The sequence below is a fragment of the Macaca thibetana genome, chromosome 12, assembly GCF_024542745.1.
Source record: "Macaca thibetana thibetana isolate TM-01 chromosome 12, ASM2454274v1, whole genome shotgun sequence".
Classification (NCBI taxonomy): domain Eukaryota; kingdom Metazoa; phylum Chordata; class Mammalia; order Primates; family Cercopithecidae; genus Macaca; species Macaca thibetana.
Window position 1 is genome coordinate 61177262 of NC_065589.1, and position 27409 is coordinate 61204670.

The following is a 27409-nucleotide window of genomic DNA, read 5'->3' on the forward strand; positions in this document are numbered from 1 at the left end:
GTTAACTACAGTGCCACCAAGCGACCATCCTCAAAATTCCACATATAATCAAAAGGGCAAATATAAAGGAAAATAATTACATGCAGAAAAGAGACCACAGCAAGAACCTCAGATGGATGCTGATTATGGACCTCGTTGAATCTCAAAACTCTAAAAGGTCAACTTTTAACTATCTAGAATTAATCATTTTCATCTAGGAAACTTCAGGGATCATCAGTGGATTGCCAGAGAGCTTGCAGATTGCTGAGTTTGAAACACAGATGGAGATAAGTCCTTTAAAACAGTAGCTAGCGCCGGGCGCGGTGGCTCACGCCTGTAATCCCAGCACTTTGGGAGGCCGAGGCGGGCGGATCACAAGGTCAGGAGATCGAGACCACGGTGAAACCCCGTCTCTACTAAAAATACAAAAAATTAGCCGGGCGCGGTTGTGGGCGCCTGTAGTCCCAGCTACTCGGGAGGCTGAGGCAGGAGAATGGCGTGAACCCGGGAGGCGGAGCTTGCAGTGAGCTGAGATCCGGCCACTGCACTCCAGCCTGGGCGACAGAGTGAGACTCCGTCTCAAAAAAAAAAAAAAAAATAAAATAAAATAAAATAAAATAAAATAAAACAGTAGCTAGGTTTTCAAATGTAAGGGGAAAAAAACGTGTTTGAGTGGTATGAAAGAGTTGACCATTCCAGATGACATGGTATGGTCTTCAGATACAAAGAATAAAGTGTGAATAAAAGAGAAAATTATAACAGAAAACATTTAATTATATCCCCTAGAATCTTTTCTAGGTGTCAGGTTTAAAGTCTATAAAATGTTGGAATCAGACCAGATGATTTCTAAAGTCACTTACCAGGCCAGAAATCCTATGGCAAAGATCATTCAAGTCATGTGGCTCCACAAATTTTATGCAAAACATGGACATATATGCTTGTACAGTATGAGATTGTACTCTAATAGTTGAACTGATAACACACCTCAATTGAACTAAAAACTAAAAGGTGTTAAAGAAAAATAGAAAAAAAACCTTATAAATCCAGATAAAAGATAATTTGGAAATAACTCTTACCAGTAATGTTTGACTCATTTATTTTTTCATTTATTCATCAAGTATATCTTGAGTTCTAACTATGTGCCAGGCATATGGGCTAAGTTCTAGGGATAACAACATACCATGGGAACTGTTTTCCAAGATGGGAAGATATCATTAATAAAAAGAACTCAGAACTAATCACATGAGGCTAAAAAAAATATGGGTTGAAAAAGGGTAAGAAGTTAGCCCAGCTTCCAAGGTATATATAGATTCATTATAGTCTATAGATGAAAATATCTGACCCCACCCTTATGAGTTATCCCTGGAAATGCTGTCTTTATTCTCAGGTCAAGCAGCATAAAACTGACAACCAATCAACCAACAAAAAATGACTAAGGGAGTGACGAGTCTGAATGACTAATGGGAGAAACTTAGGGGCTAAATATAAACCATTTTACTATATAGACTGACCAAACCAGGTCTAAAAATAGAAAACTAATGTGGGGATTGATATTGTTTTCCAGTGCACAAGGAGATAACCATGGGAGTGGACAGTAAGATAGAGTTTGGAAGAGGAAACTTCAGATAATTTCAGAAAAAAATACATCCTGTCCGAGAAAATTATCCCATTAATGCAATCACTAAAGAGCAATGTTAGAAATTCCATTTGTTGATGGGTTGGGAACCCACTAACTGAAGCTTTAGGGCATGTGTTATTATCTGAGGAGCAGAATGGGCCGCTGGTGCCTCTCAGTCTCTGATTTACACTCTGCAAATGCTCAGGGCAGAAGTGGAAAATCATTAAGGAAAAGCAAGTGCATTCTCTGTGGAATATGGAAATGGATTATGGCATGTTTCAAAGTTACAAACTATTCAATTAAGTCATTTCCCCCTTCACTTGTTGCTTCTTTCCTATTGGTTCCAGTGAAGGAGCCAAACAGACCCAACACTCTACTTTTCCAGAGAACTGGAGTCCAGTCTGAATGCCACCGACTAAAAGAATATGATAATTTTTTTTTTCCTAAAGATTGTCCACATTTGCCATGCAAAACAGTTCAAATTTCTGGTTCTCTTTCTCCTGTCCTGAAATCAACAAACATGCAAAAATGTCACCTGGGCAAGGTGAGTTAGTCCAAGAGTGTCCAGTGTGTCTGATTGCTGCTGACTTGTCTACACCCTCACAGTCCCTTACAATGACCTCTAGGAAATAAGAACGTGTCCTGATTTTGTTGGACAGGTGCAACACTCAACCAGCTCATACTTGGCTCTAGTCTGACCATGCCAGAGAGGGCCAGCCATTATCTTCTGTTGTATTTTTAAAGTGCAGAAAACAAAAAGCAACTACCTTTTTGGGTCTGTGACTAGGCACCTCTGCTCAGCTTCTATCCCCAGTTTGGAGTTTGGAGCTCAGTGGTGTTCTTCTCATAACTTCTACCTGGTGGTTTGGACCTTGGCTCTTTGAGTTAAATATATGACTTCTGATTTTAACCATCTGCTGTATTTCTAGACTGAACTGGCTGCACTTATTGTTTGTTTGTTTCCTGATGTATTTTTACCCTCTCTTAGACCTAAGCTATGAACCCAATGCTGATTCATAAAACTTTGCAGTAATCTTTCCTTTGATCTATAAGGAAATGTTTAAAAATTGATTAAATGTTTCAGGATTCATCTTCTCAGCTTTGCTGGTACAGAAACTTTTTCATTTTCAGACCTATGCCTGTTTGTCATCTTAAAAAAAAAAAACCATTCTTTTGGTCATTCCAGGTATAAATGAACAATTATAATAACAGTGATATCTCTGCTAAAGTAATAAATTATAGTTTAAGGTGTCATTTAAGCTATAAATTATTAGTTATTAGTAGTCACTTTTATAGGTAGTTTTTTTGTGATCTGTGCCTTTCTTTGCATGTGTAAAAAATCCATGTAGTGGGAATTTGTTTTATTTTAATATGAGTGGTTAGAAATATAGGTTCTAGAATAATGATATAACTGATATATCCAATTAGTTTACCAAAGCATTATCTATCATAGCTTAGTGTATGCACTCTATAATTTTCTTGCATAAGTAAATTATTATTATTTCTTTTAAGTACAACTGGCATTCACATTTTTCCTCAGTCTATAATTTAGAAATTTTGATAATAGACAGGTAAATAGATGGTCTTTCTTGATGAGTTATAATTAAGGCATCAAACACTTACTTAATGTTAGGAAATAAATTGCCTTAAAATACACTTATGCAAATACCTCAAATGGACCCACATGACTTCAGTAGCTGAAAGTAATTATAATAGAAATTTTCAATTCTAGTCCATGGGAGAGTACAAATACTAAAGCTCCCACACTTGTAAGAAATATGCCAGAATTTGCAAAAAAAATTTTATTTACAGAAATGTCCATTTATTCTCACACTTGTTTTCAGCTGCTTCGAGAGAACAAGTTGACATGGACAACATCAGTTAACATCATTGCCTGAATTCTCCTTGGTAATTGACTTTAATTGTCAGAGCATAAGACTGGGGAATGGAAGATATACTACATGAGTTCTCTGTTCATATATCTCCCTTCTTTCCATCCTCCCCCACCTTTAGTTTGTGAGATGTACTTCCCAGTCATGTGGGTTTTGGAATTCTATCTAATCAAGGAGTTTACACCCAAGGCATAGACCACAGATAGGAGGTAATCCTAATCATTTGAAACGGCATGGAACCAAAAAGAAGAATTCTAACTTCTACATTATCATGCTATTTTTTTGCTGTAAAACAATAAATAATTCTTAGAAATCAAAAAAATTCTTAGAAATTATGATTTGATGTTTATGAAATCATAAACATTAGATCCTAAATCTGATTCTTAGAATCTTACGCATGTTAGGAATTGGGATTAAATTATACATAACTTTGTTAATAATAGGTTAGATCACATGAAATTACCATTTTTAACTGACAAATAATTGTGTATATTTATGTAGTATAATGTGATGGTTTGATGTATATATATATAGACAGTATAGATTCAGTCAAGCTAATTAACATACCCATCATCTGACATCATTTTTTTTTGTGGTGAGAACATTAAAAATCTATTCTTCGAGCGATTTTGAAATAAACGTTATTAACTGTGTTAGTCCATCCTTGTTTTACTATCAAGAAATACCTGAGATTGGGTAATTTATAAAGAAAAGAGGATTATTTGGCTTATGGTTCTGCAAGTTGTACAGGAAGCATGGCAGCATCTGCTTCTGGGTGGAGGCCTCAGGGATCTTTCAATCATGGCAGAAGGCAAAAGAGGAGTGAGACGTCACACAAGGCTAGAGCAGGAGGAAGAGAGAGAGGGGAGAAGTGCTACAGACTTTTAAACAACCAGATCTCATGATAACTATTACAAGAACATCACCGAGGAGATGGTGCTAATCTACTTGTGAGAATCCCACCCCTTTGATCCAATCACCTCCCACCCAGCCCCACCTCCAACACTGGGGATTACAGGTGAACATGAGATTTGGGTGGGGACACAGATCCAAACCATATCATTAACTATGTTCAAAATGCAGTGCAATAGATCACTAAAGCTTATTCCTGCGATCTAACTGGAACTTTGTAAAAATGATGGTTAGATTCCACAAGGTGGTAATGCCTGAACTATATATATGCTATTAGGCCCAAAGGCCCGATAGGGGAGTCTTAACCTGTTCTCCTTTCATGAAACACTGAAATTACAATTTTTGTACGTTAAAAAGATCAAATGTTGGCAGCTTCATAAGGTTTAACTACATAAAATCAGAGTATAATAGGAAATTTTATTAAACAGAGCTATGTGCTAGGTATTCTATTAGTTACATGTTTATTATATTAGACTTTTACAAAACGTTGCCGGGTTGATATTATTATTATTCCCATTTATAGAGGAGAAAATGATGTAGTTTGACAAAGTTGGCATGGCTCTTAGCTTCTGGTGTAAACCTATGTCTCTTTTTTTTTTTTTTTTTTTTTTTTTTTTTAAAGATGGTGAATTGGAGAGGTTGTTAGTATGCCTCTCCCACTTGGAAAGACAAAATAGTGTGGAGAGATTCATGCTGTGAACTTTTTTCCAAGAAGCAATACAGGAACTTAACAGGAAAACTGAAGAAACCACAGACCCCTTGAAAGAAGCAGCAGGCTGCAGCCTACACCATGAGCCAGGCAGATAACTGTGAGTCCCCTTAGTGTGCAGGGGGAGAAACTGCCTCTGGGATATACACTCCCACTGGGGAACCTGGCAATCCAGTCCCCAGAGGAAACCCTCAACCCTACCCAGAGCTGGAACTGATTTAGTGAGCATCGGGGAGTATATGAGAAGGAGTGGCATTGGGACATGCTTTGGCTCCCAGATGCCAGTGGGGACAAAGGGAAGCCATTTCTGATCCTACCTCACCGTGGACCTCATGGAAGTTGGCCAGTTAACTCAGGCGGTGGTCACAGGTGGAGAGAAGCTCCCAACTGAGATTCGTGATATAATCTCAACTAGGAACGAACCCCCTAGACCACGGGCAGAAAGTGTGCTGTAGCCACAGGTGCAGAAGCTGGATGCCTCTGCTTCGGGGCCAGACTGGGAGAGGCATGACCTGAAAGCTGTGGTTTCTTTCTCAGTGGGGAAGGTTTACCGCCTGGGGCAGTTGTGGGTTCTGAGCACAGGCTGTCTGGAACGTAGCTAGCTGCTGCTAGTGGAACAATGTGGTGCGAGACCTGCTTTGCTAAGTGCATGGGAGCTGTGTGGGGCTTATTGCCACCTGCTATTCGCCACTCCCTGTGTGGATTCTTATGTGCAGCAGAGGCAGCTGCACTCTTCCCTGGAGTACCACCCTGGAAGCCAGAGAACTTCCCTCTGATCCCCACTGGGGCCGTTGCTTGTGCGCACACATGGGGAGCCAGAGCACAGACTTGCCTGATCCAGCCCCCACCTGGCTTTGCCCCTCCACCTGTCCTCGTAGCTTAACATAAAGAATGGGGACTTTGGGGAGCTCTATGGCCCTTCGCATTGACTGAGACATTAGAGTACCTCCCTTGGATAACATAAAGCCAGCACAAATCCCACCGCTACCGCCATAGCTGATGCTGTTTTGCAAGTGTCACCTCCTTGCTGAAGGCCAACTGACACAATCCATTACAGCATCTCCTGGTAGAATAACACAGCACCAGGGAAGAATAAAATGTATGAGTGACTTCAGCTATCACAATTGCCTGCAACATCCTGCCTAACCAGGAGGTTGTGAGTGTGCTCATGTGACCAGTTTATTACTACTACAATGGATGTTTGTGAAAGCCAATAGTAAGGCTATTTATAACAAAGGAAATCTCTCAGCATCTATGTTATTCCCCTGCCACCTCCATCAGAGCTGGTGCTGGTACCTGCGGCTGGTTAGATCACATCACTGGATCCCTTTCAGACATTCCCCAGCACCAGCCTGGAGTGTGGCAGCCCCACTGGGTTGCTAGACCCAGAGGAGCACTAGGATTCACAGTAGTCTGGCCCTCAGGGACTCCTACTCCTAGAGGAAGCGGGAGTGCACCACATCAAGGGAGCACCCTGTGGGACAAAAGAATCCAGATGGCAGGCCTTGAGTCACAGAAATATCTGCTTGTGGGAAGTGTCTTTCAACAGAGGTACAGATGCAGTGCTGGGCTCAGCAGGGAAAGTCTGCTACTCTACCCTAATATCAAGCAGCCCTGGTGCTCATTAAGGGTCACGGAGAAGGGGACTTCTACCCCTTGCCCACCACCGCAGACACACTTAGGGCTTCTCCCATGGGAGCTTGGTGTGGGTGCACCTGTACATAGCCTTTGTGGGACATTTCAGGGTTTCTACATCCACACAGGAGGAGTGCCCTTGAACAAGGGGTAAAGTCACAATCCCTCTCTACATGGAATATCAGAATTACAGCGAATGAAAAGAGGTGCCTATCTGATCTCAATACCTAGAACACTCAGTCGGGAGTGTGACTGGGAGATGGATCGCTTTCCTGCTGGCCTTGTAGGGGACTTGGGGTGGCTCCCTCCCTTCTCCCTGAAAAGACCTCAAAGTGTTTCACTTAGAGCTCCCCCAGCCACCACTGCCAAGGCTAGGACCTCTGCCCACCATTGGGTATTGCATTTACCCACCTGCTTTAGCCACAACTGGCTTTTACCCGTGAGCATCTCCTGGCCTGAAACCTGAACTGCTCAAACCAATGAATAAAATACTGGGGAAAAAATAAATGAAAAGGACACCACTGGAGAATGGGATAAGCATCATGAGACCTCTGCCATCCCAACCCCACAGTATACAGTAAACCTGCTTACACACTCAGCACATCGTTAATACAACCAGCATCTGAGAAAGTCATCAAAGACTTCCTATAACCAAGGAAATCATACAGCACCTTCACCACTGAAGGCACTCAGAGCCAAATAAGGTTACAGTAAACTATAACCTTTGAAGTTACATCCTTGAGGGGGAAAAAAAGAAAAGAAAAACACAGAATTTACTCTCCTTCTATATGTGATTTACTGCATACCTATCTGGAAACATCCGACACTGCTTCACTCTTCACATCCTGTTTTCTGTCTTTATTTATATATATATATAATATATATATATATACACACACACACACACACATACTTTAAGTTCTAGGGTACATGTGCACAATCTGCAGGTTTGTTACATGTGTATACATGTGCCATGTTGGTTTGCTGCACCCATTAACTCGTCAGTTACATTAGGTATTTCTCCTAATACTATGCCTCCCCCTGCCCCCCACCTCATGACAGGCCCTGGGGTGTGATGTTCCCCGCGCTGTGTCCAAGTGTTCTCATTGCTCAATTCCCACCTATGAGTGAGAACACGTGGTGTTTGGTTTTCTGTCCTTGTGATAGTTTGCTGAGAATGATGGTTTCCAACTGCATCCATGCCCTTGCAAAGGACATGAACTCATCCTCTTTTATGGCTTCATAGTATTCCATGGTGTATATGTGCCACATTTTCTTTATCCAATCCATCATAGATGGACATTTGGGTTGGTTCCAAGTCTTTGCTATTGTGAATAGTGCCGCAATAAACATACATGTGCATGTGTCTTTATAGTAGAATGATTTATAATCCTTTGGATATATACCCAGTAATGGGATCACTGGGTCAAATGGTATTTCTAGTTCAGTCCCTGAGGAAACGCCACACTGTCTTCCACAATGGTTGAAATACACTTCCTATTTCTCCACATCCTCTCCAGCATGTGTTGTTTCCTGACTTTTTAATGATTGCCATTCTAACTGGTATGAGATGGTATCTCGTTGTTTTGATTTGCATTTCTCTGATGGCCAGTGATGATGAGCATTTTTTCCTGTGTCTGTTGGATGCTTGAATGTCTTCTTTTGAGAAGTGTCTGTTAATATCCTTTGCCCACTTTTGATGGGGTTGTTTTTTTCTTGTAAATGTGTTTAAGTTCTTTGTAGATTCTGGATTTTAGCTCTTTGTCAGATGGGTAGATTGCAAAACATTTCTCCCATTCTGTAGGTTGCCTGTTCACTCTGATGGTAGTTTCTTTTGCTATGCAGAAGTCTTTAGTTTAATTAGATCCCATTTGTCAATTTTGACTTTTGTTGCCATTACTTTTGGTGTTTTAGTTATGAAGTCTTTGCCCATGCCTATGTCCTGAATGGTATTGCCTAGGTTTTCTTCTGGGGTTTTTATGGTTTTAGGTCTAACATTTAAGTCTTTAAACATCTCAAATTAATTTCTGTATAAGGTGTAAGTAAGGGATCCAGTCTCAGCTTTCTGCATATGGCTAGCCAGTTTTCCCAGCACCATTTATTAAATAGGTAATCTTTTCCTCATTGCTTGTTTTGGTCAGGTTTGTCAAATATCAGATGGTTGTATATGTGTGGTGTTATTGTGCCCATAATTGGTGGATTCTTGGTCTTGCTGACTTCAAGAATGAAGCCGCGGACTGTTGCAGTGAGTGTTACAGCTCATAAAAGTGGCATAGACCCAAAGAGTGAGCAGCAGCAAGATTTATTGCGAAGAGCAAAAGACCAAATCTACCACAGCATGGAAAGGGACCCAAGCGGGTTGCCACTGCTGGTTCCAGTGACCTGCTTTTATTCCCTTATCTGGCCCAACCCACATCCTGCTGATTGGTCCATTTTACAGAGAGATGATTGGTCCATTTTGACAGAGTGCTGATTGGTGCGTTTACAAACCTTTAGCTAGACACAGAGTGCTGATTGATAGGTTTACAATCCTTTAGCTAGACACAAAAGTTCTCCAAGTCCCCACCCCATTAGCTAGAAACAGAGTGCTGATTGGTGCGTTTACAAACCTTTAGCTAGACAGAAAAGTTCTCCAAGTCCCCACCCAATTAGCTAGACACAGAGTGCTGATTGTGCGTTTATAAATCTTTAGCTAGACACAGAGTGCTGATTGGTGCATTTACAATCCTTTAGCTAGACAAGAAAAGTTCTCCAAGTCCCCACCCATCCCAGAAGCCCAGCAGGCTTCACTTGTTACTGGCACTCGTCCCCGGGACTTTGCGGTGCCTAACCTGGGCACTCCGGCAGCCCAGAGGGAGCTCATCCCAGACAACCAAGAAGAAAAGAGGGGAAGGAGAAATAGATGGAGACCCGCCATTGTAGCCAACAACCCCGTGAAGAGGGAATGGCAGTTCACGCACAGGAGCCAGCCTCTGATCAAGCCCAGCAGGTGCCAGCCAGCCATGCCAAGTGTGGGGCCTGCCAAGCCCATGCCCAACCAGAACCCGGGCCAGCCTGCAAGGGCCACGCCTCTCTCTCCACACTTCCCCTCGAGCAGAGGGAGCTGGCTCCAGCCTCGGCCAGCCCCAGAGAGGGGCCCCCACAGCGCAGCAGCAGTCTGCAGGGCTCCTTGAGCATGGCCACAGTGGACACCAAGGCCGAGGAGGTGCTGGGAGTGAGTGAGGGCTGCTAGCATGTTATCACTTCTGATTATTTCTAAGGACTCTGTTCTGTTCCATTGGTCTATATCTCTGTTTTGGTACTAGTACCATGCTGTTTTGGTTACTGTAGTCTTGCAGTATAGTTTGAAGTCAGGTAGCATGCCTCCAGCTTTGTTCTTTTTGCTTAGGATTGTCTTGGCAATGCGGGCTCTTTTTTGGCTCCATATGAACTTTAAAGTCGTTTTTTCCAGTTCTGTGAAGAAAGTCATTGGTAGCTTGATGGGGATGGCATTGAATCTATAAATTACCTTAGGCAGTATTGCCATTTTCACGATATTGATTCTTCCTATCCATGACCATGGAATGTTCTACCATTTGTTTGTGTCCTCTTTTATTTCATTGAGCAGTGGTTTGTAGTTCTCTTTGAAGAGGTCCTTCACATCCCTTGTAAGTTGGATTCCTAGGTATTTTATTCTCTTTGTAGCAATTGTGAATGGGAATTCACTCATGACTTGGCTCTCTGTTTGTCTGTTACTGGTGTATAGGAATGCTTGTGATTTTTGCACATTGATTTTGTATCCTGAGACTTTGCTGAAGTTGCTTATCAGCTTAAGGAGATTTTGGGCTGAGACAATGGGGTTTTCTAAATATACAATCATGTCATCTGCAAACAGGGACAATTTGACTTCCTCTTTTCCTAATCGAATACCCTTTGTTTCTGTCTCTTGCCTGATTGCCCTGGCCAGAACTTCCAACACTATCTTGAATAGGAGTTGTGAGAGAAGGCATCCCTGTCTTGTGTTGGTTTTCAAATGGAATGCTTCCAGTTTTTGCCCATTCAGTGTGATATTGGCTGTGGGTTTGTCATAAAGAGCTCTTATTATTTTGAGATATGTTCCATCCATACCTAATTTATTGAGAGTTCTTAGCATGAAAGGCTGTTGAATTTTGTTGAAGGCCTTTTCTGCATCTATTGAGATAATCATGTGGTTTTTGTTGTTGGTTCTGTTTATGTGATGGATTGTGTGTATTGATTTGCATATGTTGAACCAGCCTTGAATCCCAGGGGTAGCCGACTTGATGGTGGTGGATAAGCTTTTTGATGTGCTGCTGGATTCGGTTTGCCAGTATTTTATTGAGAATTTTCGCATCAATGTTCATTAGTGATATTGGTCTAAAATTCTCTTTTTTTGTTGTGTCTCTGCCAGGCTTTGGTATCAGGATGATGCTGGCCTCATAAAATGAGTTAGGGAGGATTCCCTCTTTTTCTATTGATTGCAATAGTTTCAGAAGGAATGGTACCAGCTCCTCTTTGTACCTCTGGTAGAATTCGGCTGTGAATCTGTCTGGTCCTGGACTTTTTTTGGTCGTTAGGCTATTAATTATTGCCTCAATTTCAGAGCCTATTATTGGTCTATTCAGAGATTCAGTTTCTTCCTTGTTTAGTCTTGGGAGGGTGTATGTGTCCAGGAATTTATCCATTTCTTCTAGATTTTCTACTTTATTTGCATAGAGGTGTTTATAGTATTCTCTGATGGTAGTTTGTATTTCTGTGGGATCGGTGGTGATATCCCCTTTATCATTTTTTATTGTGTCTATTTGATTCTTCTCTCTTTTCTTCTTTATTAGTCTTGCTAGCAGTCTACAAATTTTGTTGATCCTTTCAAAAACTAGCTCCTGGGTCCATTGATGGTTTGAAGAGTTTTTTGGGTCTCTATCTCCTTCCGTTCTGCTCTGATCTTAGTTATTTCTTGCCTTTTGCTAGCTTTTGAATTTGTTTGCCCTTGCTTTTCTAGTTCTTTTAATTGTGATATTAGGTGTTAATTTTAGATCTTTCTTTCTTTCTCTTGTGGGCATTTAGTGCTATAAATTTCCCTCTACACACTGCTTTAAATGTGTCCCAGAGATTCTGGTATGTTGTATTTTTGTTCTCTTTGGTTTCAAAGAACATTTTTATTTCTGCCTTCATTTTGTTATTTACCCAGTAGTCATTCAGGAGCAGGTTGTTCAGTTTCCATGTAGTTTTGCGGTTTTGAGTGAGTTTCTTATATCCTGAGTTCTAATTTGATTGCACTGTTGTCTGAGAGAGTTTGTTGTGATTTCTGTTTTTTTACATTTGCTGAGGAGTGCTTTACTTCCAATTATGTGGTCAATTTTGGAATAAGTGCCATGTGGTGCTGAGAAGAATGTATATTCTGTTGATTTGAGGTGGAGAGTTCTGTAGATGTCTATTAGGTCTGCTTGGTGCAGAGCAGAGTTCAAGTCCTGGATATCCTTTTTAACCTTCTATCTCGTTGATCTGTCTAATATTGACAGTGGGGTGTTATGGTCTCCCATTATTGTTGTGTGGGAGTCTAAGTCTCTTTGTAGGTCTCTAAGGACTTGTTTTATGAATCTGGGTACTCATGTATTGGGTGCATATATATTTAGGATAGTTAGCGCTTGTTGTTGCATTGATCCCTTTACTATTATGTAATGGCCTTCTTTGTCTCTTTTGATCTTTATTGGCTTAAAGTCTGTTTTATCAGAGACTAGGATTGTAACACCTGCTTTTTTTTTGCTTTCCATTTCCTTGGTAGATCTTCCTCCCTCCCTTTATTTTGAGCCTATGTGTGTCTCTGCACGTGAGATGGGTCTCCTGAATACAGCAAACTGATGGGTCTTGACTCTTTATCCAATTTGCCAGTCTTTTAATTGGGTCATTTAGCCCATTTACATTTTAGGTTAATATTGTTATGTGTGAATTTGATCCTGTCATTTTGATGTTAGCTGGTTATTTTGCCGTTAGTTGATGCAGTTTCTTCGTAGCATTGATGGTCTTTACAATTTAACATGTTTTGCAGTGGCTGGTACCAGTTATTCCTTTCCATGTTTAGTGCTTCCTCCAGGAGCTCTTATAAGGCAGGCCTGGTGGTGACAAAATCTCTCAGCATTTGCTTGTCTGCAAAGGATTTTATTTCTCCTTCACTTATGAGGCTTACTTTGGCTGCATATGAAATTCTGGGTTGAAAAGTCTTTTCTTTAAGAACGTTGTATATTGGTCCCCACTTTCTTCTGGCTTGTAGACTTTCTGCCAAGAGATCCACTGTTAGTCTGATGAGCTTCCCTTTGTGGGTAACCTGACCTTTCTCTCTGGCTGCCCTTAACATTTTTTCCTTCACTTCAACCTTGGTGAATCTGACAATTCTGTGTCCTGGGGTTGCTCTTCTAGAGGAGTATCTTTGTGGCATTCTCTGTATTTCCTGAATTTGAACCTTGGCCTACCTTGCTAGGTTGGGGAAATTCTCCTGGATAATATCCCGAAGAATGTTTTCCAACTTCCATTTTCCCTGTCACTTTCAGGTACACCAATGAAACATACATTTGGTCTTTCCACAGAGTCTCATATTTCTTGGGTGCTTTGTTCATTTCTTTTTACTCTTTTTTCTCTAAACTTCTCTTCTCGTTTTATTTCATTAATTTGATCTTCAGTCACTGATACCCTTTCTTCCACTTGATTGAATCAGCTATTGAAGCTTGTATATGAGTCATGTAGTTCTCGTGGAATGGTTTTAACTCCATCAGGTCATTTAAGGTCTTCTCTAAACTGTTTATTCTAGTTAGCTATTCATCTAATCTTTTTTCAAAGTTTTTAGCTTCCTTGCAATAGGTTTGAACATCCTCCTTTAGCTTGGAGAAGTTTGTTATTACCGACCTTCTGAAGCCTACTTCTGTCAACTTGTCAAAGCCATTCTCCATCCAGCTTTGTTCCATTGCTGGAGAGGAGCTGCAATCCTTTGAAGGAGAAGAGGTGCCCTGGTCTTTAGAATTTTTAGCTTTTATGCTCTGGTTTCTCCCCATCTTTGTGGTTTTATCTACCTTTGGTCTTTGATGTTGGTGACCTACAGATGGGGTTTTGGTTTGGATGTGCTTTTTGTTGATGTTGATGCTATTCCTTTCTGTTTGTCAGTTTTCCTTCTAACAGTCAAGTCCCTCAGTTGCAGGTCTGTTGGAGTTTGCTGGAGGTTCACCTATGACCCTGATTGACTGGGTGTCACCAGCGGAGGCTGCAGAACAGCAAATATTGCTGCACGATGCTTCCTCTGGAAGCTTCATGCCAGAGGGGCACCTGCCTGTATGAGGTGTCAGTCAGCACCTACTGGGAGGTGTCTCCCAGTTAGGCTACATGGGGGTCAGGGATCCACTTGAGGAGGGAATCGTTCTCAGATCTCAAAATCTGTGCTGGGAGAACCACTACTGTCCATTCTTTGAGCTCAAACACCATGCTGGGAGAACCACTGCTCTCTTCAGAGCTGTTAGCCAGGGCCATTTAAGTCTGCAGAAGTTTCTGCCACCTTTTGTTCAGCTATGCCTTGCCCCCAGAGGTGGAGTCTACAGAGGCAACCAGCCTTGCTGAGCTGCAGTGGGGTCCACCCAGTTTGAGCTTCCCCAGCTGCTTTGTTTACCTACTTAAGCCTCAGCAATGGTGGATGCCCCTCCCCCTGACAGGCTGCTGCCTCACAGGTCAATCTCAGACTGCTGTCCTAGCAGTGAGCAAGGCTTTTTGGGCATGGGACCTGTCAAGCCAGACACGGGATATAATCTCCTGGTGTGCCATTTGCTAAGACCATTGGAAAAGTGCAGTATTTGGGCAAGAGTGACCCATTTTTCCAGATACCATCTGTCATGACTTCCCTTGGCTAGGAAAGGGAAATCCCCCAACCCCTTGCACTTCCCGGGTGAGACGATGCCCTGCCCTGCTTCAGCTCACCCTCCATGGGCTGCACCCACTGTCCAACCAGTCCCGGTGAGATGAATCAGGTACCTCAGTTGGAAATGCAGAAATCACCCAATTTCTGCATTGATCACGCTGGGAGCTGCAGACCAGAGCTGTTCCTGTTCGACCATCTTGAAAAGGAATCTTTATCTGTCTTAAGTAATGTTTTCTCTCATATTTTACATTCTCCCATGGGGAAAATATAGATGAATAACTAGTTTGACATATCTAACCCAGAAATCTGAACAATTAAGCACATAATGCATGCTTACAATGAGAATTGTGGCAAGTTGTATTGAGGTAAAAATGTTGCTACTCCCTGCCAAATCTTTCCCTTAGAGCCTGTCTCAATGATAAGATTGTAATTATTGCCCAAAGATATCAGAATTAGTCATACGACTTGATTCTCCAATTATTTTTGAGCAGAAGTGACATAGGTCACTTCTGAACAAAAGATTTAAAAGCCATTGTGGGGCCCACCATTATTCTTTTTCTCCCCCCATTTTTTTGAGATGGAATCTTGCTATGTTGCCCAGGTTGGTCTTGAACTCCTGCGTTCAAGCAGTCCTCCCACTTCAGCCTCCTGAGGAGCTGAGATTACAGATGTGTGCCACTATGCCTGGCTCTTCCCCCTTTTGCCACAGGAAAGTCGGTGTTTCAATAAAGAGGTTCTCCTTCACCTTAAATACCCAGTAGAGAGAATCCATAGCAGATATGTAGTTTTAGAAATAACTCTTTGCTTTTACAAAGAGATTTTGGACTTGATTGTTCCTAAAGCATATAGAAAATGTTGATCATTCACTTATGACTTATGGTTTGTTGTGTAATAAAAAGCATGGCAATGGTGTTGCTTTACTAACTGTAAATGATTTCAGCTTCCTGCTTTTCTGGGTGGAAATACAGTAGGAAACAATTAGTGAGAAAGATATTCATGCAAGCAAGGATTGGGCTTGTATACATCTATTTTCTTTTAATTTAGAATAAACACAAATGTGGATGCAAATAAGATATATTCCTGAATACTGTCAAGTTTGGCACCTTGGAATAAGATATGTATTTGTTCTGTTTATTGATTAGAATATATAATTCTTGTTTCTAAGGCCTTGAATACATGTAAAATAAGAGACTAAGAAAAGAAAATGCATAACTTATATGCTACAGCATGAGAAATATCTATTTGAAAAGGTTTTTCCAGGCTCATTTCATAGTTAGGGCATATGGTGTGGAGAGGCCCCGGACTGCAGGACCCATATGGTGTAGGACCAAAATTTGACTGAAAATGGACAGTGACTGCATTACAGACACATTTGGGGGTACATCTGAGAAACAGTGGAGAGGAAAAAATCTTCCCATTGGGCACAGCTAAGAGCAGTGTACCTGATTATTCTTTTGATATGCAAGGAGAAGTGGTTCAAGGTGAGAATATATAAAGATTCCTAAACAGTGGCCAATTGGTAGGGGCTTGGAAGAAAAAGGACTAGAAAATAAGATGCAAGAAGTTGTCAGGAGAGGCATGTGGGACATGTGGGAGTTGCACAAAATGTGTTTTTGTATTACATGTTAACAGCCACCAGAAAGCATCTACCATTGAAGAAGTATTGAACAACAAAGTCCACAAAATGACTTGCCTGGTTGATGTTAGCTATTCTTTCTCATTGGCCACTCCAGCAACAGCCTGTGAGTACAAAGGCTGTGTACAAGTCCATCAGCATAGACTCCTATTTACAAGGTCAACGTAATTATCTCTGCCTCTGAATTTTAATACTGAGCCCCTGACATGGTACTATATTTGATAAGACCAAACAGCTACTTCATGGCAAATTGGCTACACTGGACTCCATCCATTCTAGAGAGGTCATTGGTTCATCACCACAGGAAAAGATACCCATTTCAAGTATAGATTTGCCTTTGCTGTTTACAGAGCCTTAGTCAGCTCTGCTATCTGGGGACTTATGAACTTCCTTGATCCACAGGCATGAATCCTGTGCAGCATAGAGTCCAACCAGGGTTACCACTTCAAAACAAAGCAAGTACAGGACTGGATACACTGGATAGGATACACTGATCTTATCATATACCACCCAACTCAGAATGCTAGATCCATGACAAGACCGTCGCATCCACTGATCTTATATACCACACATGTGTAAGCAGCCAGCCTTAGAGAGTACTTGGATAACCTTTTAAGACATAGATGAAGCTTCAGCTCAGAGGCAATTCTCTGAAAAGATAGGGTACCATTCTTCAGGATACAGTAGGCGCATTAAATCAGAAACTTCTATACAGTGCTGTGTTCCTAATAGGAAAACTACATGGATCTGGGAACCAAGGAGTAGAAGCAGGATTGGTCCCATTTACCATCCTTCCCAGTGATACAGTAGAGGGGGTGGTTCTCATACTTCCCACAGTTATGAACTCTGCAAGCTTAGAAGTACTGGTCTGCAAAGAGAGAACTCTCATTTCAGGAGCTACAGAAATGTTACCGTTAAACTATAAGCTCTGGCTGCTACCAGGGCACATTGGATTCCTTGTGTCCATAGACCAGCAGACCAGTAAAAGAATAACCTTTCTGGCAGAGTAATTTACCGTGATCAGTGGGAGGAGGTAGGGCTGCTTTTAACCAATAGGGCTGGGAAGGAGTATGTGTACAACTCAGGTGATCCAATTGGGCACCTCCTGATACATCTTTGGCGCACTATAGTGGTTAACAAACACATAGAGCAATCTGGTCTGAGAAATATATTATTTTCAGAAACCCAGACACCTTAGAAATCAAGATTCAGATGATACCACCAGGTAAGGCAATTACACATGCCAAGGTGGTAGCTGAGAGTAGTAGCTGAGAATTTAGAATTCATAATAGAGGAGGAAGGGGATGAATACCAATTATAGCCCTGAGACCAACTGCAATGACAGGGACCATAATGTGTTCCACTAACTTCCCTCTAAGATCCTCTCATGAAGGGAGGCTGATGGGAGCCATGGAGAAATTCTCCCCCAAACCTGAATGGAGAAGTAGATGCTCGCAGTGCAAGCGCCGACTGTGGCAGATCTGCTGTGGGGAGCATAGTTGACTGATGGCCCCAATTCCTGCTCCTCTACATCCCTTACTGTGTTCACTCTGAGGCCACATCTTCCCCATGGAGCTGCCATCCAAAGACTGAGTGGAATGAGGGTAGTATTCCCAACCCATTCCCACTAGACACAGAATTCCTGTGACTGGCCATTTTGATTTGAGAACTCCCCAGCTTCTCAAGCCTGGCCAAAACTTTCTTAAAACTCTATTGAACCTGAGACCCTTTCTACCTGACTCTTCTGTTTCCCCTCTCTTTCACAAGTGTAAGACCTGCATCATAGTCTGAGCGCTTTCGCTACCTTCTCCCCCTCCTTCCCTGCTATCCTTCATAAGTTTTTCACCAAACATATCTCTTGCCGGTCTAGTCTCATCTTGGTGACTACTTCACAGAAGACCTGAATGAACACAGGAACCAAATCTATTGGAACATTCCTCACTGTTGTCTCTGGCCAGAAGTAGTCAAATCACAATTTTTTTCAACAATGCTAGTACCCTGGCTCTTTCCACTAATGATAGGAATCGGAATATCCTCCAAAGAGAACCAAAACCCATTTTCCAATCTTTCCTTATAATTCTAATAATTATAAGGCTGGATCCGTGACAAGACCATCGCATCCACTGATCTTATATACTACACAGGCATATATCCTGCTAGTCTAAGGCAGCTGAAGGTGGGGGATGGAAAATAGAATTAAATTGTTAAAAATTTTAACCTAAGTTTTAGGCCTAGCTAAGTTCTTCCATGTCCACAATCTGTATCAGCAATGCCTTCCTTGTCTATCATCCTGTCTGTAGGTCTTTGACAAATATTTCTTAAGTAAATCATTGTATTGCTTCCCATATCACCAATTAAGGACTTCAAAACACTTGAGGTCATATATACCTGACTGCTTCACTTCCTTCATGTTCTCACATAGGAGAATTCCATCAACTAAATCCAACACTGTCCTCCGGCCATTTCCTTCCATTCTATCCCCTCATTTGGGACCCTCTCCTGAGGCACGCTACATGCTTTTCCTGGCTTGTTCTTTTCTGCGTGTAAAGCATACAGTGTACAGAAGTAGAGCAATTGCTCAAGTTCTCCTTCTGAAACTTATTCTGAAAATGTGGGCCAACCATTTAACCTGAGCCTCAGTGTCCTCACTCATAAATGGAAGCAATGCTATCTCCCTCAGGTGGTTGCTAAAAGTATTAAATAAAATTACAGTTATAAATTTTAAGAGGGCACTCAAATGTTAGTTATTATTTATTACTTTTCTCCCCCATTGAAATGGCTCCTAAGCCACAAACTTTTCCTTCACAAACTTTTTTCAGTTTGATAAGATGGAGACCACTTTCCTCTATTTTGAACACGAATAAAACAATACTGCATACTTATCTGGAAACATTCAATGCTGCTTCACTCTTCTCATCCTGTTTTCTATCTGTCTTAAGTGATGTTTTCTCTCATATTTTACATTCTCCCATGGGGAAAATATAGATGAATAACTATTTTGACACATGTAACCCATAAATCTGAACAATTAAGCACACAATGCATGCTTAAAATGAGAATTGTGGCAAGTTGTATTGAGGTAAAAATATTGCCACTCCCTGCCAAATCTTTCCCTTAGAGCCTGTCCCAATGATAAGATTGTAATTACTGCCCAAAGATATCAGTGTTGGTCGTATGACTTGATTTGTCGAATCATTTTTGAGCAGAAGTGACATAGGTTACTTCTGAACAGAAGATTTAAGAGCCATTGTGGGGTCCACCATTATTCTTTTTCTCCCCCTCTTTTTTTGAGATGGAATCTTGCTATGTTGCCCAGGTTGGTCTTGAACTCCTGGGTTCAAGCAACCCTCCCACCTCAGCCTTCTGAAGAGCTGGGATTACAGATGTGTGCCACTATGCCTGGCTCTTTCCTCATGTTGTCACAGGAAAGTCAGTGTTTCAATAAAGAGGTTCTCCTTCAGCTTAAATATCCAGTAGAGAGAATCCATAGCAGACAGGTAGTGTTATAAATAACCCTTTGCTTTTACAAAGAGACTTTGAACTTGATTGTTGCTAAGCTAACTGATACAGTCATGATAGCATAACCTCTTCATACACTATTCAATTTTAGTGTATCTGCCCACAAACTTAGAAGTGCAAGAAAAAATGCATGTCTTTATTTTTCCTTATATTAACTGGACTCTTTTCTTTGAGGCTTAAATTGTGGAAACCAAATTTAGGGTGATTTATAGCTATTTGTGCCCTTCACTCTGATATGTACCTCCTCTCTAGTAGAACCACAGAAACTACTGCTGGAGTTAATACAGAAAAGAGAGGTAAACTTGAAAATATAAGGGTTAAAGCAAATTAAAATCTCAAATCATTATTTAGGCATATTATTAAAACATGGAGTAATATAAAGTCAGAAAGAAATACAGAACATACTGAAATCAGATCAGTGTGATTTTTTAAAATTATAAACAATTCTTCTTTCATTAAAGCCCTAGGAATTCTTAGTTTACTACTGCAGACATACTGAAAAGAAATGTAAAAATAGTATTACTACATTTTGCTTGATTTTTGGTTTTATAAACTAAAATATGCTTGTAATTTCCAGTAGTCTACAGTTTTCTACAAAATGAAAGTAGAATGAAACATATGGATGAATAAAGAAAGTTTTATTTGTTGCCAAATATCTTCTTTACATAACATCTGGATACTTAGAACATCTGCATGACTGACAGTTTTTCAACTTTTCATCTGGATGTTTGGCAAATATGGAGGAAATGTTTCCTGTCTAAATCTAATTATTATTCTCATCCAGTACTATTCTAATAGCATATTTGTTAATATTCCTATCATCCTACCATTTTATCAAATAAAATATGGATACAGTTTTGGAGCAAAACAAATTGTTTAATTTTATGGTGCATGCTACGATACAAGCTCTGAGTGTTAAAAAGGAAAATTTTGGGTGAATTACTTCTCCACAACAATCACTCTATTTCAAGAGAGATTAACAATAGAATATATCAAAGCACTTGCTCCACATTCAGTGGTCTCTATTGTATATGCCTTTTATGTGAGACAAGAGAATTATATTCTTTGGCCAGATGCTGATACAGTCCTATAGCATCTGCATGGATGTCTGTTTGGCACTTGGAGTAAAGGAGGATATTTGATTGTACTCTTGAGGTTATGAAACATGGAGACAAGCATCATAATCCTTTGCAAAAACTCTGAGGGACTTAGTTACATGCTTTCCCCTTGTCAACATCTGTCAAGAACTACATGTCAATTACTACTCCATCTTTTCTCAGGTAATAAAGAAATAGAGAAGTCCCAAAAGAGCAGTTTTTATCTTTCCAACAATATGCCCACAGGCCTTTGCTTTTGGATCTAACCCTCATAAATGTTTGTCATTATCTGCTTACAGGGATCTTGGCAAAGAAGGAGGCTTGAATGGAAAAAAAGGTGTTACTTCTAGTACAGCAAACCATATGTGAATGCATGGTTTTGGATGTCTAGTGCAAAGAAAGATAAGGTAAATTTAACCAAGCTGTTTTGCTTTCACAAGGGGCATCCCTGTGTTTTACTGAAAAGATTACCCAGTTGCTGATTCCTATTCAGCCTCATAGTTTTATACTTGTACAACTTTATCATCTTTTATTATTTATTTATTGGCTTGTACATGTGTGTGTGTATGCCTTACCTAGAAAAAAATCCCTTATAAAGTAGTGAACAATTAAGGGCTGATGCCATACTCTGTAGTCAAGAGTATCATGCCTAGGGTGAGCCCTTTTAGCCATCTGTGCTTGAAAATAGATCATGTGAGAGCCAACATATTTTTTTATGTGTGCCCTAATCAATTTTGTTTTCTTCTAATAGACAGCCAACAAAAAAGGACATCATTTTAGCAGAATCTTTTCATGGCATTGTTAGTTCATTGTGCAATGTGAAATTATCACTTGCCCCAAATTCCAAATGTACCATTTTTTTGTGACTTTCACATGCAAATCAGTAGACAGGCTCCATATTTCAGCTCAGACAAGTAGGTGATCAGTGAGCATCTAAGAGTAGGTGTGCACAGAAGCAGAGAACCCATAAAGGGATGTAGGTGCATTTCCACAGTTTCTCTGGAAAGAAAATGATGGGAAGGATTTATTTAACAAATTCCACAGGCGAAAAGCCTAAGATGTCCTGAGGGTCTCTGTTCTGTGGTGAGTGTTCTAGCTGCTTTTTCTCCCACTGAAATTTAATCGATTATGGTTTTTCTACTTTTAATTTATCAAAATTTTTTAGATCCATTGTGTGCAGAAGAGCATATTTCTAGCTGTTAACAACCAATTGAAACATCAAGAAGATCCAGATGTTCCCTTCAGGAGTTTAGTTGGATGACAGTGTCAGATGTTCCTACAAAGAATGGCATGTGGTGGATGAAAGGATGGCCATAAATTCTTTGCTGCTTCTTCCACTGAGCAGTGAAGCCTCTTCCCCACTCTTTTAATCTGAGCTAGCCTCATGACCCTGTTGACCAATAGAATGTGGCAGAAGTGATGCTGAGCCAGTTCTGGGCCTCGCCCTAAAGAGGACTGGGAGCCTCTATTTTCTTGCTGTTGGAAGACAGCCTCCATGCTGTAAGGAATTCCAGACTATTCTATTAAAATAGTGCATGTGGAGAGGTTCTGGAAGAGGAAAAGCTATGAGGAGAGACTCCACATGAAGGAGAATTTAGGTATCACAGCCGATAACACAAGGGCCTCAGGCATGTGAGAGGGACTTTCTTGGACCCTCCAGCCAGCTCAGCCAGCCACCAGTTGGATGTAGCTTCATATGTGACTCCAGCCAATCCCAAGTGAAAGAGAAAAACCATCCAGTGAACTGCAGAATCTTAAGAAATAACGTCATTCTTGCTTTAAAGCTCGGTACTTTAAGAGTGTTTGTTACACAGTAATAATTGACCAATACAGCTTAGAAATCAACAAACATACCAAAATTTGCAGAGACATATAGGAGCAACAGATGGGTATACACAAGGATTTCTGAATAGAGGAATGATTAGAAGTTATAAGAAGCAGTAGAGTCTGATGGCTTTGGGAGCCAAACCTGCGTTTGCATTTCTATTCCACTTCTTTTTTTTTTTTTTTTGAGATAAAGTCTCACTCAGTTGCCAGGTTAGAGTGCAGTAGCCCCATCTCGGCTCACTGCAGCCTCTGCCTCCCGAGTTCAAGCAATTCTCCTGCCTTAGTCTCCCGAGTAGCTGGGAATACAGGAGCGTGCCGCCACACCTGCCTAATTTTTTTGTATTTTTAGTAGAGATGGGGTTTCACCATGTGGCCAGGATGGTCTCGATCTCCTGACCTGGTGATCTGCCTGCCTCAGCCTCCCAAAGTGCTGGGATTACAGGCATGAGCCACCGTGCCTGGCCTCTATTCCACCTCTTACTGTCTCTATGATCTTGGACAAGTCAGCACATTTCTTGGATGTTGTCTTTCTTGGGATTCAGTATAAAATAGAAATTCAGTATATAAAATAGAAGTAATAACTCCTACTTCATTAAGGTATAGCAACGGTAAGTAAATTAGATGAATGTGTAAAGCTCTTAGCACAGTGCCTCATCCAGATTAAGAATTAACTGCTAGTTTTTGTTCTTGTAATCATGAAAGAGCTTTCCAAAGAAATTGAATTTTGATTTGCATAAAAATTAATTCATAGATCTTTATTCTGTAGTCATGAGATATATTGAGTTCAATCGTCCCTGAATCTCCAGATACAATTCAGTTTTCTCTTGTTCCTAGTTAGATTACAAATTTGTGTTATGGTCCCTATTTTAAAAGGCAATATAGTAACTTTATTCAAAAGTCTCTGGGGCAGAGGCTAGGATATGTTTCAAAACTCATGTCTTTTCCTCTTGGGCACACAATTAGACGTTGTAAGGTCATAGATTCTGACTAGTGGAATGTGGGTTAAAATGATAAGTGGCACTGCCAGGCCTGGACTATTAAAAAAAACCTCCTGCCTGCAGTATTCCATGTGATGTCCTCTTCTAGTTGGTTGGAATGGAAGTCCTCAAAGAGTGACTTATGGGATCTACATGTGGAAGATGGTGGATCTACAAGATGGCAGGAGATCCTGAAATGCAATGTAGGAAGAGAGTTACCTAACCAGGAACTGCTCTACTGGGCTCTGACAGAATTAGAAAATACTGTTGTGTTGAGCCACTGATATTTCAGCATTTGTGTATTATAGCAGCCAGCATTACCATAACTAATACAATTTTAATGCCATTCTTGCAATAGCCCACAATTAAGTATCTTATTATTTTTCTACCCCAACTATCCAACCTTTTTTCTTCAAAAGTAATCCTCCTTACCTTTCATTTCCTTCATTATCCATCTCCTCACCTTTGTGAATTCTTGTCTTTCTTGTTTCCATTAAGACCACCATATTATATATCTTCTCTCCTTAAGAGCTGTGAAGATTCTTCCCCAGTGAGTTTTCTCTAACTAAATGGAAATAGAAACCTGCTCCATGCCTCCTTCTTAACTGCCATTTCCACTCATTTTCAGACATATGACCTAACATGCATGGCAGGAACTCTGGATATAGGTGATGTTTAAGTCTCTGTAAAATGGTAGATCATTTTTAAATGCTTAAAAATAATGATAATTTACAACTATTAATAGGTATTATTTATTGACTAATTATGCCCAAGGCACCATATATTTGACATCAATTAAACTGTATAGTCATCATAATAAATCTATGCAGTAGGAATCATTTTTGCCTCCATTGTACAGATAAGAAAACCAAGACTCAGAGTCTTTAGCAATTTGGCAAAATTAGACATCTGGTTCATGGAAGAGCTGGACAATGTGAAGCCAGAGGCTGTACTCTTACCATGCCCTCCATGGGTTCTCAACATGTGGTCATAGACATTATGTCTTTTTAACGTATATCACATGAATGTATACAGGAAATATATAGGTTATGAAAAAAGAATATATTAAAATGCTTGTTCGTGAGATAGACCAAATGTCACTGGCATATCCAATTGCATACTAGGTATTAGCCTAGGCCATTAGTTGCATTAGTTCCCATGTTCTCTTTGACAGGAATTTTTGTTCAGTCATAATGTAACATCCTCTTGTCCGTAGGGTCAGATGCTCTGCTTCCATGTAGTTGATCAGTGCTGGTGATCAGTTTGCCTTTTCACTGTGACTGATTACCTTGATTCTGACGCCAGTGGTGACAGCATTCTATGCCTTTTCAGCTGAGACCTTTTTTGCAATGCTAGCTATTTCACAGTCATGATTTTAATTATGACTTGGAAAAAACACTCAGAAAACCTCATCATCATGAAGGCTAGCATGCATCAAGCATTTATAATGTGCCAGGCATTATGCTAATTACTTTACATTTATTTCGTTTAATCCTCTCAGCAACCCAATATAATTGGAATCATTTTACCATACTTTCAAAAAAGAGAAAATTGAGACGAAGATATTAAGTAATTTACCAAGTTCACGTGGCAGAGAGGTGACGTAGCTGAGCTTTGAACCCATAGTCTGCCTTTCTAACCAATAGTATGTCTCAAAGCACAATCTCCAGGAACTTGATCTGCAGATGGCACCTGGACTGGTGGATACTGATCTAGAGAACATTTTGCATCAAACTCTGAATACGTCTTAGCCTCTGCTGTTTGTCACTGGGCAGCATTCCTGAGTTATACTGGCAGTGTGAAGCCCTAAATTTGGTGGCAGGAAGTTAAAAGTATGTAACTGAAATTAATGCACATACATTTTAAGGGATATTAATAGTATTGTAGTTTTCTTCAAAAGACAAATACCTTACGGGCACTAAACTGAGTTGGGTACATATGAATTGATCTTTATACTTCCTCCCTACAAACATACACCTAGGAAACAACTTCTTCCAAAATATTAATACCACTTGTTAGCAAACTTCTTTGATCTGAGATACGAGCACTCAAACTCCTGAGAATGAACAGGATGCTTTTTCTACATATATTCTAAGAAACAGCATTATATTTGGCCAAAGAGGAGGCCCCCTAAATGGGGGAGAAATGTGTTATATTTTTCAGGCTTTTTTTTTTTTTTTTGAGACAGAGTCTCTGTCACCCAGGCTGGAGTACAACGGTGTAATCAAGGCTCCCCATAGCCTCCGCCTCCCGGTTCAAGTGATTCTCCTGCCTCAGCCTCCTGAGTAGCTGGGATTACTGGCGCCTGCTACCACACCCAACTAATTTTTGTAATTTTAGTAGAGACGGGGTTTCACCATGTTGGTCAGGCTGATCTGACCTTGTGATCCACCCATCTTGTCCCCTTAAAGTGCAGGAATTACAGGAGTGAGCCACTGGCCTGGCCATTCTTTAGGCTTTTTAGGACATAAAAAGAACATGTACCAAAATCTCAAAAAAAAAAAAAAAAAGATGTATGTATACAAATATACTTAAATTGTATATATATATGTATATACATACATACACTTATATATACTTAAATTTTATGTATAAATTTATGTAGGTCAGTATGCATTTATTTCTTTCTAATAGAGACATGGAACTTTGTCTTTGGCCTAAGTATTCAGCCAACATCTATGCTTTCATTTGTCTTTGGTCCAGGATTTTGGAAGACCGTGAATAAGCAACTTCACTGTCATTTCTGGCATCCCAGGACTTGTATATGACCAGTGAGATTATTGGGAAATTACCATCATATCAAATTGGCTTATCAAAACCAATAACATAAACAAAGCATATAATTTGGAACCGTTCATATCTGAATATTCACTTTCAAATGTAGGTAATCATTCTAAACGCAATCTGGAGTCTAGACCTCCTTATGGTTTTTTGTTATTGTTTTTGTTGCTATCTTCTCATTCAATTAAAAAATTGATGTACAGTTGTTTTGCCTTAATGCAACAAATGTATTTCTTTAAAAAGAAGTGAACTCAAGTCTACAAGATTATACACTAAAAATAATAGAGGCAAAATAGTATCAGGGTGAAGTCACTCTAATTGTATGCAATTCCACTCAAAACATACAAACTTTATAATTAATGTGCTAACAGACATGATAATATTCCTAGTAAAAATGCCAGCACAGCTTTTGAAAAGTTAAATGACTATTAAATAAAGAAATACTACTGTATAAATAGGACTTTGCAAACAATAACAACAAAACCCTAAAACTAACCTGCGGAAGAGAATTATGATGAAGGATTGGGGCTGCTGAGTTATGGAGATGAGGGCAAAGGACACAAAGATCAGGGAGAACCATGCCATAAGTACCTCCAGGAAAGAGCATGTTGCCAGAAAGCCAAGAGGAGGATGGTGAATGAATGGGCACCGTGCAACCCAGCTCAAGACATTCAGCTGGGTTAGTGCACTTTGCATTCAGATGCCATTACACACTGGTACAAAACATTAATATGCTGGAAAATATCCCATGTAAACCAATGTGATCTCCAAGATAACACCATCCTCTGATCCCAGTGCACATGAGCTGATTCACAGTGCAGAAACACATATTGTAGTAGAACAAACTAGGCGTAAAATATGGCAATAATGATGATTCTGAAAGCTATTAATTATGTACAAAAACAATTATTAAAGACTTTCAAATTGTTACAGTGG

At 40.3% G+C, this 27409-nt stretch overlaps 2 protein-coding genes and 1 pseudogene across 8 annotated transcripts in view; 1 reads left to right on the forward strand and 2 right to left on the reverse strand.

Annotated features, from left to right (window-relative positions):
• The window catches only part of NEUROD1 (neuronal differentiation 1), a 1109848-nt gene that overhangs the window by 1043369 nt on the left and 39070 nt on the right, over positions 1-27409 (forward strand). The window lies entirely within an intron of this gene.
• Positions 1-27409, reverse strand: part of ITPRID2 (ITPR interacting domain containing 2) — a 424384-nt gene that overhangs the window by 198878 nt on the left and 198097 nt on the right. The window lies entirely within an intron of this gene.
• Positions 4620-4729, reverse strand: LOC126933288 (uncharacterized; annotated as a pseudogene).